At 39.2% G+C, this 17,638-nt stretch overlaps 1 pseudogene across 1 annotated transcript in view; it reads left to right on the top strand.

The window, feature by feature from the left end:
* The window catches only part of LOC309961166 (putative E3 ubiquitin-protein ligase HERC6), a 52,460-nt pseudogene that overhangs the window by 26,883 nt on the left and 7,939 nt on the right, over positions 1–17,638 (top strand). The window contains exons 9-11 of the transcript XR_014327193.1: positions 1,897–2,086; positions 5,722–5,874; positions 10,310–10,421. The product of XR_014327193.1 is annotated as a putative E3 ubiquitin-protein ligase HERC6 (transcript). The remainder of the gene's footprint in view (positions 1–1,896; positions 2,087–5,721; positions 5,875–10,309; positions 10,422–17,638) is intronic.

The raw sequence follows: 17,638 nt of genomic DNA, 5'->3' as shown, positions 1-17,638 counted from the left end.
ACAGAAGGTTGAGATTCCATGATTGGAATCAATAGTCACAAGAAAAAGGGGGGAATGTGGGACTCGAGGGACATTGTTCCAGCTAATGATTAAGAACTCTCCAGACAATAGGGGCTTCTTAGACAATGGGTGAATTTCCAGGATGTCCGGCCCCCTTCCGAGAAGGAGGGAGATAACAAAATGTTAAAAAGGTGTCTGTCAAAGACCAATCAGGCAGCTGGGGACAAGTTCCCTCTCTGGTCCGAGCCTAAGCCGGCACCAATCAGCAGGAGAACACAACCAAATCTATAATTTACATACGGGGACGTGGGAACCTATAAAACTGACATATTCGCGCCCAGAAGGGTTCCTTCTTCGATCTCCTACGTGAGGACCAAGGAACCCCGGTGCACCGGCCTTCAATAAACCTCTTGCGTTTTGCATCGGCTTCCGACTCTTGTTGTTTCCTGGGCGAGTCGAAACTCCTAGGAGACCGCGCAGGTCTAACAACGGGAGTGGGTGAGGACCATCTGATTGCCCAGGTCCAGCTTGAGGGTCAGCATCCTCTTGATTACCTCCTCCAAACATAAGCTTCTCCAGACAACTTCCAAATCTCAATGGCCGATTCACACAGTGAAGATTTTTTTTTTTTTTTTCTCACACCAAAGTCCAAAGAGGGTTGCGATAGGAGGCACCTGTAGGGAAGGAAAAAAATTACTTTTCCTCTCCTTACCTTAGTTTCATTGGCTGGGGCCTCACAGATTACACTGAGAAAAGACAGATGAACAAGAGAAAAACAGGTTTATTAACATGTGCATCCCACTTATACATGGAAATACTCAGTGATGAGTAACTTTAAGGACTGGTTAGAACTTGGGCTTCTAAAGCACCTTAGTGAAGAACAGTAATTTTGTAGAGAAGCGAGAAGACAAAAGATACGGACTTTGAGCTTCTGGGTTGGCAAATGGTGGGAAGGAAAATACACGAAGAAAGCAATGGTAGCTAAGGGCTAGTTAGTGAGGTTTGCGGTGTAGAGCCTTCCTCAGCGCCAGCTCATCTCTGCTAGTCAGGTTGTTATCCCCTTCCTGGTACGGGAAGCTGGGGCAGGAGGGCACCTTCACAAGGGGAATTTATGTTCTGTTTTCAGGTAGGTGGGAGAGGCCAGAGAGCTCATTCTACGTCTGCTTTTTCTCACTTGCCTTCAGCTTAAAATAACCCTCCTGTTGGAGTGGCATATCTGGGGGTGGCAAATTCTACTACCCTTCCCCCCCTCTGCCCAGGTTCATTCCGGGCTGACTCAGGCTCCTTTCTGTCATTCTAGGCCCCAAGGCCACGAAATTCTCCAGCAGGTCTTTTGTGTTGGTTGGCAGAGGGGGAAAGAGGGTATGAAAGGTCACATGGGAGGCTTTAGGGGCCAAGCCTGGAAGTGTCACACATCGCCTTCCCTCACATTCTGTTAGCTAGAACCCGGTCGCATGGGCCCACCTAACTGCAGGGGAGGCTGGGCGATGCCATCTGCCTGCGAGCCCCGGAGGAAGATGACATAGGGTTGGCGAGGTGAACGTATGGCATTTTCTCTGCCACGGTAGAATTTTAGGTCAGATAGATCTAGATAGGGATCCCTTCTGATTGAGCAACCGTTCGTTATGATTCATTCAGTATGTCCCGGCGTGTGATTTCACTTTATTTCTTTCATTCACCCCAACATAAAATAGGGTGGATGGTTCTCACATACTACTTCAGGGGCATTTGGGAAACAAGGAGTGATGGAGTTTGAATAGTAAGTTTCGGGAAAACTAAATGATTATTCCATTTGGAACATAGTGGACATGACACCTCTGGTCCCATAGCTTCTTTCTTGTAATACTCTGTGTCTAATATATCCTGGGCCTCTCCCTGATCCTGTTTCAACCACAGATAACAACACGTCTCAGGGATCCTCTGCTCAGAGCTCTTCCATATCGTTCTCCACACCAAGAAGCTTTATCGGTCTTCCTTCTGCTCCCAGGGTGTCCTGTCATGCGTGATCCTAAGCACTGGATGACTCTGATGGTCCCGTTCGCAGAGGCTGTTCATGACATGACTGGCCAATCTTCACAAGTCCTGAGTAAGTGTGATTACCTTTATGTCACTTTATCTGTATTCTCAATAGAGAGTCACTGTGTGAAGTAGAAGTTGTAGCAAATTTTAGATAGACTGCAAAATACTACACAAATGTTTGAATATGTGGTATGTGCATTATTGAAAAGATTAGCCTAAAGCTATCGTCAAATCCGAGTTTGTGTGCCTGACACACAGTGAGGCCAAACAAACCGAAGCATTGGAGTTTGGGGCAGAGGAAGGTTTATTTCAAGTGCCAAACAAGGAGAACGGGCAGTTTATGCTCAGAAGACCTGAACTCCCTGATGGGTCTCAGGGAAGAGTTTCTAAAGGCAAATTTTCAGGGAGGGCTGCAGAGGGTGTGACTTTCTTCTGACTGGTTGGTGGTGAGGTAACAGGATGGTGCTCTGGGAATCTCAGTCATCAGCTTTCTGGTTGAAACCAGTCTGGGGTTCAAGTGCTTATGGTCAGCCTGAAGTTACCATCTTCCACCTGGGTTGGGGTCTTAGTTCCTGTAGAAGCAGTCAGGGATATGTGTCAGACTGTCTTGTATATCCCTTGAGGAGGAACCAGGACCCTGCCCCATCACTGCACTATTGTTTCCGGACTGGCTTTCCTTCCTTTCTGCATTCCCTCACTTCCTAATTAGCAACAGTGTGAATCTGCCCTTTGGAACCCAGGGAAGGTCTCGGAGGTTGAAGCCTTTTTCCTACAATCAAGAAACAGGAGGCACGGGAAAGCCTTTTGTACCTGGGAGCGCCCCACAGGGTCCTGCTCGGTTTCAAAGCTATTATGATCATTACTCTATCATCACAAAGCATGTGTAATTCTCAGACTTGGTCATGGCCTTGACATCAGAATTTAATAACCATAGAGTATCCAGTCAAGATAAATCCATACTTTAAAACTCTATGTTGTTTTAAAACTTTAGACATTTTGACCAGAGGTGAGGAAAAAAATGTTTAACTTTGTGTTCTTGTTTTTTATTTTATTCAATGCCATGGGATATCCTTTTACAACTTTGAGCTAATGTTCAAGGTCCAAAGCTTAAAAGGTGTGAAGGTGAAACGTATGGTGAATCATAAGCTACCTAGTTCCCCTCCCAGAAAGCAGTTACAGAGTAGAGTTTCTTGTGTAGCCTTTGAAAGATATTCTCTCTATATAAAAACATATAGAAATAATAATTCTTTTTAAAAATGGTAGCATACATTCTTTGGCAACTTGCTTTTTTCACTGAACCGTATATCTTGGAGATCATTATGTTACAGGACCTATACAACAGCCTCATTCCATTTAATGGTTGAGTAGTATTCTATTGGGAGGATATACATAAATTTTTGCTATTATAACAGTTCTAACATGCATTTCTTTGTACATACATAAATTTACACGGGCAGGGAAATGTCCAGAAAGCAGAATTACTGGGTCAAATTGTATGTGCGTTTTAAATCTTGAGAGATTTTGCCAAATGACCCTCCACAGAAATCAGGGCCACCATGTTGTCCAGCTTTAAGTGGTTACGATTCACATTGTCACCCTTGGAATTGGGCAACATAGCTCTGACAGAAGATGTACCAGTTTACACTTAATCAATAAATATGAGAGCATCAGCCCACACACTTCTCCACAGTGTGAACCAAACTTTGGTCTATACCGTTCTGAAAAGAAGAATCTCTCTTTTTTTTTTAAAAAAAATTTATTTTCTTTTGCTGCATTGTGTCTTCATTGCTGCCCGTGGGCTTTCTCTAGTTGCGGCGAGCAGGGTCTACTCTTTGTTGCGGTGCACGGGCCCTAGGCGTGTGGGCTTCAGTAGCTGTGGCACGCAGGCTCAGTAGTTGTGGCTCATGGGCTCTAGAGCACAGGCTCAGTAGTTGTGGCACACGGGCTTAGTTGCTCCGCAGCATATGGGATCTTCCAAGACCAGGGATCAAACCTGTGTCCCTTGCATTGGCAGGTGGATTCTTAACCACACTACGCCACCAGGGAAGTCCCCAAGGATCTCTTAATTTGAATTTTCTCATTATGAATGAAGTTGTGCTGGTTTTCCTATATTCAGTTCCATTTGTACATCATATTCTAGAAACTATCAGTTCTCCCCTTACCTAGTTTTCTATTTGTTGTTAGTATCTTTCTTTTTTATTTAGAAGCTTTTAAACTACTAAGACAATTCTTTTTTTTTTTACCACACCCATATCACTTATTTATTTTATTTTTTTAAATTAATTTTTATTGGCATATAGTTGCTTTACAATGTTGTGTTAGTTTCTGCTATACAGAAAAATGAATCAGCTCTACATATATGACAATTCTTTATCCATAGTATGAGTTGCAATTTTTTTCTTTAGGTTACTAAAATTTTTTTATTTTGTTGTATTTTTGCAATGCATAATTATTTTTAAACATTTTTATGCAGCCTACTATATTAACATTTTCTTTTATGGTTTCTGAATTTGGGTCATACCTCAAAAAATTTACCTCATGATGAAATTTAAAGATTTCCCATGCTCCTATTAGAATTTTTATTGTTTCATTTTTTTAAGTTGATTTTTATTGGAGTATAGCTGATTTATAATGTTGTGTTAGTTTCTGCTGTACAGCAAAGTGAATCAGTTATATATATATATATACATATATCCACTTTTTTTTAGATTCTTTTCCAATACAGGTCATTCAGAGTACTGAGTACAGTTCCCTGTGCTATCCAGTAGGTCCTTATTAGTTATCTATTTTATATATAGTAGTGTGTATAAGTCAATCCCAATCTCCCAATTTATCCCTCCCCCACATTGTTTCATTTTTATGTTTAAATCTTTGAACTATATGGAGTTTATCTTGATTAAACTTCATTTTTTTCAGATCAGTTTCCAGTTGTCACACATTTATTAAATGATCTGTTTCATTCCCCACTCATATGCAATGCCACCTTCATCATATACTAAAGTCTCATGTGTATTTGGGTCCATTTGTGAAGTCTCTGCTAAATTAATCTGCCGTTCATGCATCTGGGTCATACTATTTTAGTTACATTAGTTTGAAAATATATTTTAACACTTGATATATTTGTTTTTGAGAATTGTCTTTTAAAGGTACAAAAATTCAGTTTGTAACCTCAGTGATATTAAAATATTGTTGCTGAGCTAATTTAAAAATATATCCATCTATACAAGGCGCTCATACAGTCTGAAAACATAAATAATATTATTTTATTTTTTACAGATTAAAAATGTCCTTGATGACATTATATGTTTTGAGTGTATGTGTGTGTGTGTATGTGTGTGCGTTTGTATTTGTTTATTCACCTATGTATGTTTTCAGACTTTATAGATACACTATGGAAGTTTCAGTTTGAAAATCATGAAGTCAATCAAGTAATCAAGCATAAATATGAACTATCAACAAATTTTTTCAGAAACCTGAATTTGAGCTTTTAATTCCAAAGATACTTAATCAGGGAAAAAAAATTTTTCTCCAGATCTGTGAGTAATAAATGTTGTCCAGGATGTTATCCTTCTCAAAGATATTTTATGGGTTATGCCATCAGAAATGGAAAATATGATCTATTTTTTACATTAAAGAACTTAGAAGCTGAGGGAGTTTTTTTGGGGGGCGCATATTTATCATGGCTGATGTTACACCCCTCAGAGCAGTGTTGGGCATCTTTGCAAGCATCCTCTCTCAACACACTGGTCCAGATGCTTAAAACTGCCATCGCCTCTCACCTGTTTTGTTGGACTGAAACCATTCAGTCACCACAATGTTAAAGCTCTTCTAGAAGTGATGAAAGAAGTGTATAAGGTAAGGGTTCATTTAAAGGAATGTATATGCCATTTAACTAAATCAAGATCCCTTAGTTGTTAGTCATTTGGAGGCTTGTTTTGTTTTATTTTGCACATCAAGAACGAAAATATTTTATTTAGCCCTTAATAATTCAGAATTTTGCTTGTTTTGCTAACTGGATAAACTCTGGTGGAATATGTTACATATTATATATAATATATTAGAGGCACAAATACTCAGGTAGGAGAATGATTCAGCATTTTCATAATAGAACATAATCCAGAAGTAACCTAAAGCTACTAATAAACCTAATGGTTATTGGAGGATAGGGAGGAGCCAGAGCATTTTTTTTTTTTTTTTTTTTTTTGCGGTACGCGGGCCTGTCACTGCTGTGGCCTCTCCCGTTGCGGAGCACAGGCTCCGGACACGCAGGCCCAGCGACCATGGCTCACGGGCCCAGCCGCTCGCTCCGTGGCATGTGGGATCCTCCTGGACCGGGGCACGAACCCGCGTCCCCTGCATCGGCAGGCGGACTCCCAACCACTGCGCCACCAGGGAAGCCCCAGCCAGAGCATTTTAAATAAAATAATTAAATTGATATTGTTCAGTTGAAAAACAATTAGCTAAAGTAAGATGCTTTTATAAATATAAATTGCTCAATTGGCAATCAAAGCAAATTTCACCACAAAATATCAATCTCGATAGGAGAAAATATTATGTACAAAAGTTAGTGCTGGGACTTCCCTGGTGGCGCAGTGGTTTAGAATCCACCTGCCAATGCAGGGGACACGGGTTTGATCCCTGATCCAGGAAGATCCCACATGCCATGGAGCAACTAAGCCCGTGCGCCACAACTACTGAGCCTGGGCTCTAGAGCCCACGAGCCACAACTACTGAGCCCACGTGCCACAACTACTGAAGCCCACGTGCCTAGAGCCTGTGCTCCACAAGAGACACCACCTCAATGAGAAGCCCGTGCACCGCAACGAAGAGTAGCCCCTGCTCACTGCAACTAGAGAAAAGCCCGTGCGCAGCAACGAAGACCCAACACAGCCCCAAATAAATAAATACATTTATTTAAAAAAAAAGTTAGTGCTTTTCAGAAGTAATAATGCACTGATATTTCTAAAGTAGTGTATTTATTCCCATCTTTACTGATATATAACTGATATAGAACATTGTGTAAGTTTAAGGTGTACAACGTGTTGATTTGATACACTTATGTATTATAAAATGCTTAGACATTATAAAATGATTACCACCATAGCTTTAGTTAATACCTCCATCACCTCATATAGTTACCATTTTTTACTGTGGTGAGAACACTTAAGATCTACTCTCTTAGCAACTTTCAACTATATAGTACAGTATTGTTAACTACAATATAATCACCACGCTGTACATTAGATCTGCAGAACTTATTCATCTTATAACTGGAAGTTTGTACCCTTTGACCAACATTTCTCCATTTTCCCCACCCCCCCCCCAACTCTGGAAACTACCAATCTACTCTGTTTCCATGAGTTTAACTTTTTTAGATTCCATGTATAAGTGATAACCTACTGTATTTGTCTTTCTCTGTTTGACTTATTTCACTTAGCATAATGTCCTCACGTTCCGTCCATGTTGTTGCAAATGGCAGGATTTCCTTGTTTCTCATGGCTGAATAATATTCCAGTGTGTGTGTGTACACCATATCTTCCTTATCCATTCATCTGTCCATGGACACTTAGGTTGTTTCCCTGTCTTGGCTATTCTAAATAATGCTGCAATGAACATGGGCTGTAGATATCTCTTGGAGATTGTGATTTCATTTCCTTTGGATATATACTCAAAAGTGGGATTGCTGGATCATATGGTAGTTCTAGTTTTAATTTTTTAAGGAAGCTCCATACTGTTTCCCATAGTGGCTGCACCAATTTACATTCCCACTAACAGTGCACAAAGGTTCCCTTTTCTCCACATCCTCACCAGCACTTATCTTTTGTCTTTTTAATGATAGCCATTCTAACAGGTATGAGGTGATACCATATTGTGGATTTGATTTGCACTTCCCTGATGATTCGTGATGTTGAGCACCTTTTCATGTACTTGTTAGCCATCTGTGTGTCTTCTTTGAAAAAATATCTGTTCAGTTCCTCTGCCCATTTTTTAATTGGATTGTTTGATTTTTTTCCCTGTTATATGACTTATGTATATATTTTGGATATCAATCCTTTATCAAATATATGGTTTGCAAATTGTTTCTCCCATTCCATAGGTTGCCTTTTCATTTTGTTGATTGCTTCTTTTGCTGTGCAGAAACTTTTCAGTTTGATGTAGTCTCATTTATTAATTATTGTTTTTGTTGTTTGTGCTTTTGGTGTCATATCAAAAAAAATCATTGCCAAGACCAATGTCAAGGAGCTTTCCCCTGATGTTTTCTTCTAGGAGTTTTATGGATTTAGGTCTTCTGCTTAAGTCTTTAATCCATTTCAAGATAATTTTTCTGAGTGGTGTAAGATTGGGGTTCAATTTCATTCTTCTGCATGTGGTTATCCAGTTATCCCAGTTGCATTTATGGAAGAGATTATTCTTTCCACAGAGAGTATTCTTGGCTCCATTGTCAAATACTAGTCAATCAAATATGTAAGAGTTTATTTCTGGGCTCTTGTTTCTGTTCCATAGGTCTATTTGTTTGTTTTTCTGCCGGTACCATACTGTTTTGATTATTATAGCTTTGTAGTATAGCTGTAAATCAGGACATGTGATACTTCCAGCTTTGTTCTTCTTTTCAGGATTGATTTGTTTATTCAGGGTCTTTTGTGGTCTCATACAGATTTTAGGATTGTTTTTTTCTATTTTGTGAAAAATGCCATTAGAATTGTGAGAGAGATTGCATTGTGTTTATAGATGGCTTTAGGTAGTATGGACATTTTAACAATGCTCTCCCAATCCATGAACATTGGATATCTTTTCATTTATTTGTGTTTTCTTCAATTTCTTTCATCATAATCTTATAGCTTTCAGTGTACAGATCTTTCACCTCCTTGGTTAAATTTTTTCCTAAGTATTTCATTGTTTTTGATGCTTTTGTGAATGGCCAGTTAGAGTTTTAAGAAGACAAATAAGAATCCTGAGGAGTCAAATATTTTTAAAAGTAAAAGGGAAATGTTTGATAAAATAATTGGAGATTTAAAAAGTAAGAAACTTTATGAAGACTTAAAAAGATGTTTGGTAATGGACTCCTTTTGTTTAGAAAAAGTGGACATTACAATTTGTAGTTTCATCATGTTTTCCATTCTTGATATTAGTTATATATATCTTTTTTTTTTTTTGGTTCAGTCTTACCAGGAAGGTTTTTTGTGAGACCCAACCTTTTAATTTGTTGATCTTCTCTCCTATATATCTGCTTTTTATTTCCTTAATTTACATTTGTAGATTTCTTATTTCCTGCCTTCTATCTCTTGGATTAATCTGGATTAATTGGATGTGATGGAGGCTTATTTATAACATTGATTTTCTAGCATTGCTTCTTCTGGTAAGCCTTCTTGAGTGCCTTAAGTCCTTCTCCAATCAAAACTGTATCCTAGGTGCCTGATTACTTGTTTTTACCTACTAGATCATGGGTTGGCAATCTATGCCCATGGGCAGCCTCCTGTTTGTTTGTTTTTCTTTTTCTGTACGCGGGTCTCTCACTGTTGTGGCCTCTCCCGTTGTGGAGCACAGGCTCCAGACGCGCAGGCTCAGTGGCTATGGCTCACGGGCCCAGCCGCTCCGCGGCATGTGGGATCTTCCCGGACTGGGGCACGAACCCACGTCCCCTGCATTGGCAGGCGGACTCTCAACTACTGCGCCACCAGGGAAGCCTGCCTCCTGTTTTTATAAAGAAAATTTTATTGAGGCACATCCGTACTCACTTATTTACTTATTGTCTAAGGGTGTTTCGTGCTACAAAATGGCAGGGTTGAATAGTTGCACCAGAAACTGTATGATCCCAAGCTCAAAATATTTACTATCTGAATTTAAGAGTTTGCTGACTACTCTTCTAGACAGTAAGCGATGTATAAACCAGGACAACTGTTAGCATATGTTTTGTCTCATGACTGATAAATAGTGTGTGCTAAATTAATATTCATTAATTCATAGAGAAAGGGATGAATTTGTCAAAAGTACCTTAGATTGTTTTGTGCTTTTATCCTCAATATCTAGAAATTGTTTCTAGTGAACCTGTGCCCTGGGAATTGGTTTACTAATCTCCACTGGCAATGTTTTACATCTTTTACAATATTTGTAAAAATTGGAGAAATTATGGATCAAAACATGGAAGTTTTCTAGAACTCTATTTCATCATTGACCAATGCATTGGGTTTATAGAGCTCTATTCTAATTATCTATATGCTAGCCATATATAAAAATAGATGAAATCACTTATTGATAGAAAATGAAAATCACAGGTCATATTCTCTTTAAGGTAAACAAAGCTAATTGTCAACTACCAGAAATACTTTCAACATAAATGAACTATCCATTTTGTTGAACTTTTATGAAGAGGAAGAAGGGTGATCTGTAGGGATAAAAACCTGGTAAGAATATCATTTTTACTTTCTGAAGTTTTTCATACTTTAAAGGGGGAACACATTAGTAGCTAGGTAGGTATCTTTTTTGATAAATTAATATTTGAAAATTTCCTCATTGCAGTGCTGAATTTGCTAAAGTAGATGATCATGGAAAACTTAAACACCTTTCAGTCACAAAACAAATGCATTTTCCTAGAAATTTGTTTCTAGTTAATATAGATTCTTACAAATTCTAAAAGTGTGGAAGTAAATAATTTAAGGTGGTGAGGTAAAGGAATGCATGAAGTTTTCCTTTTCTTTTGATTATCAAAACTGTTATCTCTTTTTAATTATTAGCTACCTACAGAAAACCTCAGTCCCATTATTTTCAGTGATTTTCCATTTGTCTTTTGTGTTTTTTTTGTTTTTGCTTTTGTTTTTTGTTTTTTGTTTTTGGCGGTGTGTGGGCCTTTCACTGTTGTGGCCTCTCACGTTGCGGAGCACAGGCTCCAGACAGGCAGGCTCAGCAGCCATGGCTCACGGGCCCAGCCGCTCTGCAGCATGTGGGATCTTCCTGGACCGGGGCACGAACCCATGTCCCCTGCATCAGCAGGTGGACTCTCAACCACTGCGCCACCAGGGAAGCCCTCCATTTGTCTTTAATTTGCTCTCCAAAATTAAATTATTGCAAGCTGGGCTTCCCTGGTGGCGCAGTGATTGAGAGTCCGCCTGCCGATGCAGGGGACACGGGTTCGTGCCCCGGTCTGGGAGGATCCCACATGTCACGGAGCGGCTGGGCCCGTGAGCCATGGCCGCTGAGCCTGCGCGTCCGGAGCCTGTGCTCTGCAGCGGGTGAGGCCACAGCAGTGAGGGGCCCGCGTACCAAAAAAAAAAAAAAAAAAAAAAAAAAATTATTGCAAGCTGATTCCCATATAAAAATGCTGGTATGTATGTCTTACTTTTTTATTATGTAAAATGTTCAAACATATACAAAATATAGATAATGCTGTATTAAACCACAGCACAAATTTTCAGCCATCGTTAACATTTTGCCATACTTTCTTCATTTATCATTTTTGTTATTTTTGTAATTGTTACTATTTTTGCTAAAGTATAATATTTTAAAGCAAATCCCAGGCCCAATTTCTTTTCACCTCGCCATACTTCAGTACATTGTTTCTGGTTGCTTCACTTTTGTTCGTGCTGAGATTAATCAGTGGGTTCAGGTAGTGAACACATTCTTCCACTGTAATATTTCCCATCAACCTTTTTATAAATAATTAAATCACAGTTGGTGTACAATATTATTTAAGTTACAGGCATACAATATAATGATTCACAATTTTTAAAGGTTATACTTTATTTATAGTTCTTATAAGCTATTGGCTATATTCCCCATGTTGTACAGTATATGCTTGTAGCTTATTTTATATCTAATGATTTGTGCCCTTTACTCCCCTACCGCTATATTACCCCTCCCTGCTTCCCTCTCCCCACTGGTAACCACTAGTTTGTTCTCTCTATCTGTGAGTCTGCTTCTTTTCTGTTTTATTAACTAGTTTGTTGTATTTTTTAGATTCCATATATAAGTGCTATCATTCAGTATTTGTCTTTCTCTGTCTGACTTCCTTCACTTAGCATAATGCCCTCCAAGTCCATCCATGTTGCTGCAAATGGCAAGATTTCATTCTTTTTTATGGCTCAGTAGTATTCCTTTGTATATATATACCACATCTTTCTTATCCATTCATCCATTGATGGACACAGGTTGCTTTCATATATTGGCAATTGTAAATAATGCTGCTATGAGAAGAGTTAACACCTGTTCTTCTCAAACTACTCCAAAAAATTGCAGAGTAAGGAACACTTCTGAACTTATTCTATGAAGCCATCATCACCTTGATACCAAAACCAGACAAAGATACCACAAAAAAAAGAAAATTACAGGCCAATATCACTGATGAACATACATGCAAAAATCCTCAACAAAATACTAGCAAACCAAATCCAACAATATATTAAAAGAATCATACACCACGATCAAGTGGGATTTATCCCAGGGATGCAAGGATTTTTCAGTATACACAAATTAATCAGTGTGATATACCACATTAACAAATTGAAGAATAAAAGCCATCTGGTCATCTCAATAGATGCAGAAAGAGCTTTTGATAAAATTCGACATCCATTTATCATAAAAACTCTCCAGAAAGTGGGCATAGAGGGAACCCACCTCAACTTAATAAAGGCCATATATGAAAAACCGACAGCTAACATCATACCCAGTGGTGAAAAGCTGAATGCATTCTCTTTAAGAACAGGAACAAGGCAAGGATGCCCACTCTCACTACTTTTATTCAATATCATTTTGGAAGTCCCAGCAGCAGCCATCAGAGAAGAAAAAGAAATAAAAGGAATCCAAATTCCTTTGGAAAGGAATAAGTAAAACTGTCACTGTTTGCGCATGACATGATGCTATACGTAGAAAATCCTAAAGATGCCACCAAAAAACTATTAGAGCTCATCAATGAATTCAGTAAGGTTGCAGGATACAAAATTAATATACAGTAATCTGTTGCATTTTTATACACTAACAATGAGCTATCAGAAAGAGAAATTAAGGGAACAATCCCCTTTACATCAAAAAGAATAAAAAGCTAGGAATAAACCTACCTAAGGAAGCAAAATACCTATACTCTGAAAAGTGTAAGACGTTGATGAAAGAAATCAAAGATGTCACAAACAGATGGAAAGATACACTGTGTTCTTGGATTGGAAGAAAATCAATATTGTTAAAATGACCATACTAACCAAGGCAATCTACAGATTTAATGCAACCCTTATCAAAATACCAATGGCATTTTCCACAGAACTAAAACAAGTAATTTTAAAATTTGTATGGAAACACAAAAGACCCCTAATAGCCCAAACAATCTTGAGAAAGAAGAACAGAGCTGGAGGAATCATGCTTCCTGACTTCAGACTATTCTACAAAGCTACAGTAATCAAACCAGTATGGTACTGGCACAAAAACAGACACATAGATCAATGGAACCAAATAGAGAGCTCAGAAATAAACTCACACACTTATGGTCAGTTAATTTATGACAAAGGAGGCAAGAGTATACAATGGAGAAAAGACAGTCTCTTTAATAAGTAGTGCTGGGAAAACTGGACAACTATATGTAAAAGAATGAAATTAGAACACTCCCTAACACCATACACAAAAATAAACGCAAAGTGAATTAAAGACCTAAATGTAAGGCCAGACACTATAAAACTCTTAGAGGAAAACATAGGAAGAACACTCTTTGACATAAATCACAGCAAGATATTTTTTGACCACCTCCTAGAGTAATGAGAATAAAAACAAAAATAAATAAATGGGACCTAATTAAACTTAAAAGCTTTTGCACAGCAAAGGAAACCATAAACAAGATGAAAAGACAGCCCTCAGAATGGGAGAAAATATTTGCAAACAAAACAACTGACAAAGGATTAATCTCCAAAATACACAAACAGCTCATGCAGCTCAATATCAAAAAAAAGAAAACCCAATCAAAAAATGGGTGGAAGACCTAAATAGACATTTCTCCAAAGAAGACCTACAGATGGCTGACAAACACATGAAAAGCTGCTCAATGTCACTAATTATTAGAGAAATGCAAATCAAAACTACAATGAGGTATCATCTCACACCAGTCAGAATGACCATAATCAAAAAAATCTACAAACAGTAAATGCTGGAGAGGCTGTGGAGAAAAGGGAACCCTCATGCGTTGTTGGTGGGAGTGTAAATTGATACAGCCACTATGGAGAACAGTATGGAGATTCCTTAAAAAACTAAAAATAGAACTACCATATGACCCAGCAGTCCCACTACTGGGCATATATCCAGAGAAAACCAGAATTCAAAAAGACACATGCACCCCAGTGTTCATTGCAGCACTATTCACAGTAGCCAGGGCATGGAAGCAACGTAAATGTCCATCAACAGAGGAATGGATGAAGAAGATGTGGTACATATGTACAATGGAGTATTACTCAGCCATAAAAAGGACTGAAATTGGGTCATTTGTAGAGACATGGATGGACCTAGAGACTGTCATACAGAGTGAAGTAAGTGAGAAAGAGAAAAAGAAATATCGTATATTAATGCATATATGTGGAATCTGAAAAAAGTGGTATAGACGATCTTATTTACAAAGCAAAAAAAAGACACAGAGGTAGAGAACAAACATATGGATACCAAGGGAGAAAGGTGGGGATGGGATGAATTGGGAGATTGCCATATGACCCAGAAATTCCACTTCTGTGAATATAGTTGAATTTGAAAAGATACATGCATTCCACCAACCTTTAATGAATAATTTCATCCATTGCATTGTTAAAGTTTGAAAAATGGTGATATTTCTGATCTTATCATTCCTTCCAAAATTATTAACTGGAATTCTGTAAAGAACTTTTCCTTGTCAATCAGGGCCATTTAGTTACCCTGAAAAGTATCAGTCATATATGAAGGTAGAATGATGCTTAATCTTTTTCCTTTAATAATTAAATGTTGCCAAATGACTGTATGTAGTGGTTGTACCAACTTATGTTGCCACCAGCAACGTATGAAAAGCCTCTTTCACACACTCTCACCGATGCAGTGTTGCTAAGCTTTGTGATCTTTTCCAGATGTGATGGCTTAATCATGACATTTCAGTTTAATTTTAATTATGTTTCTTATTATTACATAATGCCTGAATCCTATACTCTTTTTATTTATTTGTTTAGTTATGGCCGCGTCAGGTCTTAGTTGCGGCATGTGGGCTCTTCGTTGCAGCGCGTGGGCTTCTGTCTAGTTGTGGCCTGCGGGCTTCTCTCAAGTTGTGGCGTGCAGGCTGCAGAGCAGGTGGGCTCTGTAGTTGTGGCGCGGGCTCCAGAGTGCGTGGGCTCTGTAGTTGCAGGACGTGGGCTCTCTAGTTGTGGTGCATGGGCTCAGTAGTTGCAGCACGCAGGCTTAGATGCCCCGCGGCATGTGGGAATCCCAGTTCCCCGAAGAGGGCTCAAACCCGCGTCCCCGGCATTGGAAGGTGGATTCTTAACTGCTGGACCACCGGGAAAGTCCCTGAATCCTCATACTCTTTAGCTAATATTCATTGTTCTTCTACTATGAGGAATACTGAAATTATCTAGTAACTGTTCTTTCCCACTCCCTTCATTCTCTTCCTCAATCTAGTTTTAGTTACTACTCTGTTCTTAGTGTTAGTCTTTCGATTTTCATATTTGCTTAAGAGTCTTGGAACTTGATTTGTAAGCCGCAAGTGGTATCTTTTCTTCCCGGATAGTGCCTGTGAGTCATTCAGTGAGTTTATTCTTTTGTTTGTTTTACATCTTTATTGGAGTATAATTGCTTTACAATGGTGTGTTAGTTTCTGCTTTATAACAAAGTGAATCAGTTATACATATACATATGTCCCCATATCTCTTCCCTCTTGCATCTCCCTCCCACCCTCCCTATCCCACCCCTCTAGGTGGTCACAAAGCACTGAGCTGATCTCCCTGTGCTATGCGGCTGCTTCCCACTAGCTATCTACCTTACATTTGGTAGTGTATATATGTCCATGCCTCTCTCTCGCTTTGTCCCAGCTTACCCTTCCCCCTCCCCATATCCTCAAGTCCGTTCTGTAGTAGGTCTGTGTCTTTATTCCTGTCTTACCCCTAGGTTCTTCATGACATTTTTTTTTCTTAAAGTCCGTATATATGTGTTAGCATACGGTATTTGTCTTTCTCTTTCTGACTTACTTCACTCTGTACGACAGACTCTAGGTCCATCCACCTCATTACAGGTAGCTCAGTTTCGTTTCTTTTTATGGCTGAGTAATATTCCATTGTATGTATGTGCCACATCTTCTTTATTCAGTGAGTGTATTCTGCTTCCCACTTACTCTCCCTTCTGCTGCTTCTCTCGTAGTTGTATTGTTCGACACAACATTTGCGTGCTGTTTTGTGTCTCTTATCGCCGTCAGCCTGAGCTTTTAGTTATGTATCTATAATCCTCATCCCAGCCCCTACCCCCAGACATTATGCTGAAGATTTCCCAAACATTTTCTTTATTGCTGAGGCTTGTTTTCTAGGCCATTCCTCAGGAAAGGTTTGTATCTGTTTATCTATGATATTTGTACTTTAAAGACTCACATGGTGAGCCATGGAGAGGTCTGGGACATCCCATGCACAAAATGAGCCATTTCAGTTATCAAACGTTTCCTTTATTTACCCTATTAATTATATAGCTTACATGACATTTTCCAGTGAGCCATGCCCCATAAATCTATAAATTCCATGTTCCTTTATAATAAGCAACCTAGATGGGCAAGGTCCATCCTGCTAAAAGCGTTCTGTAGATGAGGACTCTTCCTTTAGTTGAGGTTATTAGTGTCTGTCATCAGCATGTTTACAAGGAGATTTGACTGAATCATCTCCTCTTTTGTTTCCCAGCTACCCCTTTTAAAAATTTTCCTAACATCCCTGGTAATGAGAGAAAATAGATTGTCTTTCCTTGAGAAGCCTAACTGCCCCGTAAGTGTCCTTTAAACAAGTCCTTCCCTACTTGGTACTTTCTTCTGCTGCAGCGCTCTATCTAACCTATCTACTGTGTTAATGAGGGTTGAGTGGACATCTACTGTGTTAATGAGGGTTGAGTGGACATCTACTGTGTTAATGAGGGTTGAGTGGACAGTGGACCCAGGCAGGTTGCATATTATGAAGCATTAGGGAAGATTTGAGGACAAGAAAACTCTGGTTGTCATTGTCAAGGGTGAAGTTAGAAAGCATACGACAGAATCCTGTCTTCCAAGGGAGAGATGATGGATGTAGTCAAAATTGTAAGCTCCGAACTGTATTACCAATTCAAATGCATAAATGTAGAGAGGGGAAACCAGTACATGGAGAATGGGAGTAGAGGAACTGGAAAATAGGTTAAGCTGCAGGTTTCCAGTCCAGTTCTTGGCTAGGTGACAGAAGGGGGGCCTACAACAGGCCACATACACCTCTCCCTGCTATAGTCAGTGGAGGGCTTTGCTGGACACTCCCTGTCACTCAGAGCCACAGGACACGTTGCTCGGCAGTCAGAATCACGACGCATCCCAGAGCTGCAGACTCCTGGACCAAAGGAAGAGAAGACCTACCACCAGGAAGGACCAGAAATGGCACTTTTGCATTTCCCTGCAAACCTGGAATTTCTTTACAACAAACATCTT

Source organism: Leucopleurus acutus (assembly GCF_964270905.1).
Source record: "Leucopleurus acutus genome assembly, chromosome: 4".
Classification (NCBI taxonomy): domain Eukaryota; kingdom Metazoa; phylum Chordata; class Mammalia; order Artiodactyla; family Delphinidae; genus Leucopleurus; species Leucopleurus acutus.
This window is presented reverse-complemented; position numbering and strand designations above follow the sequence as displayed.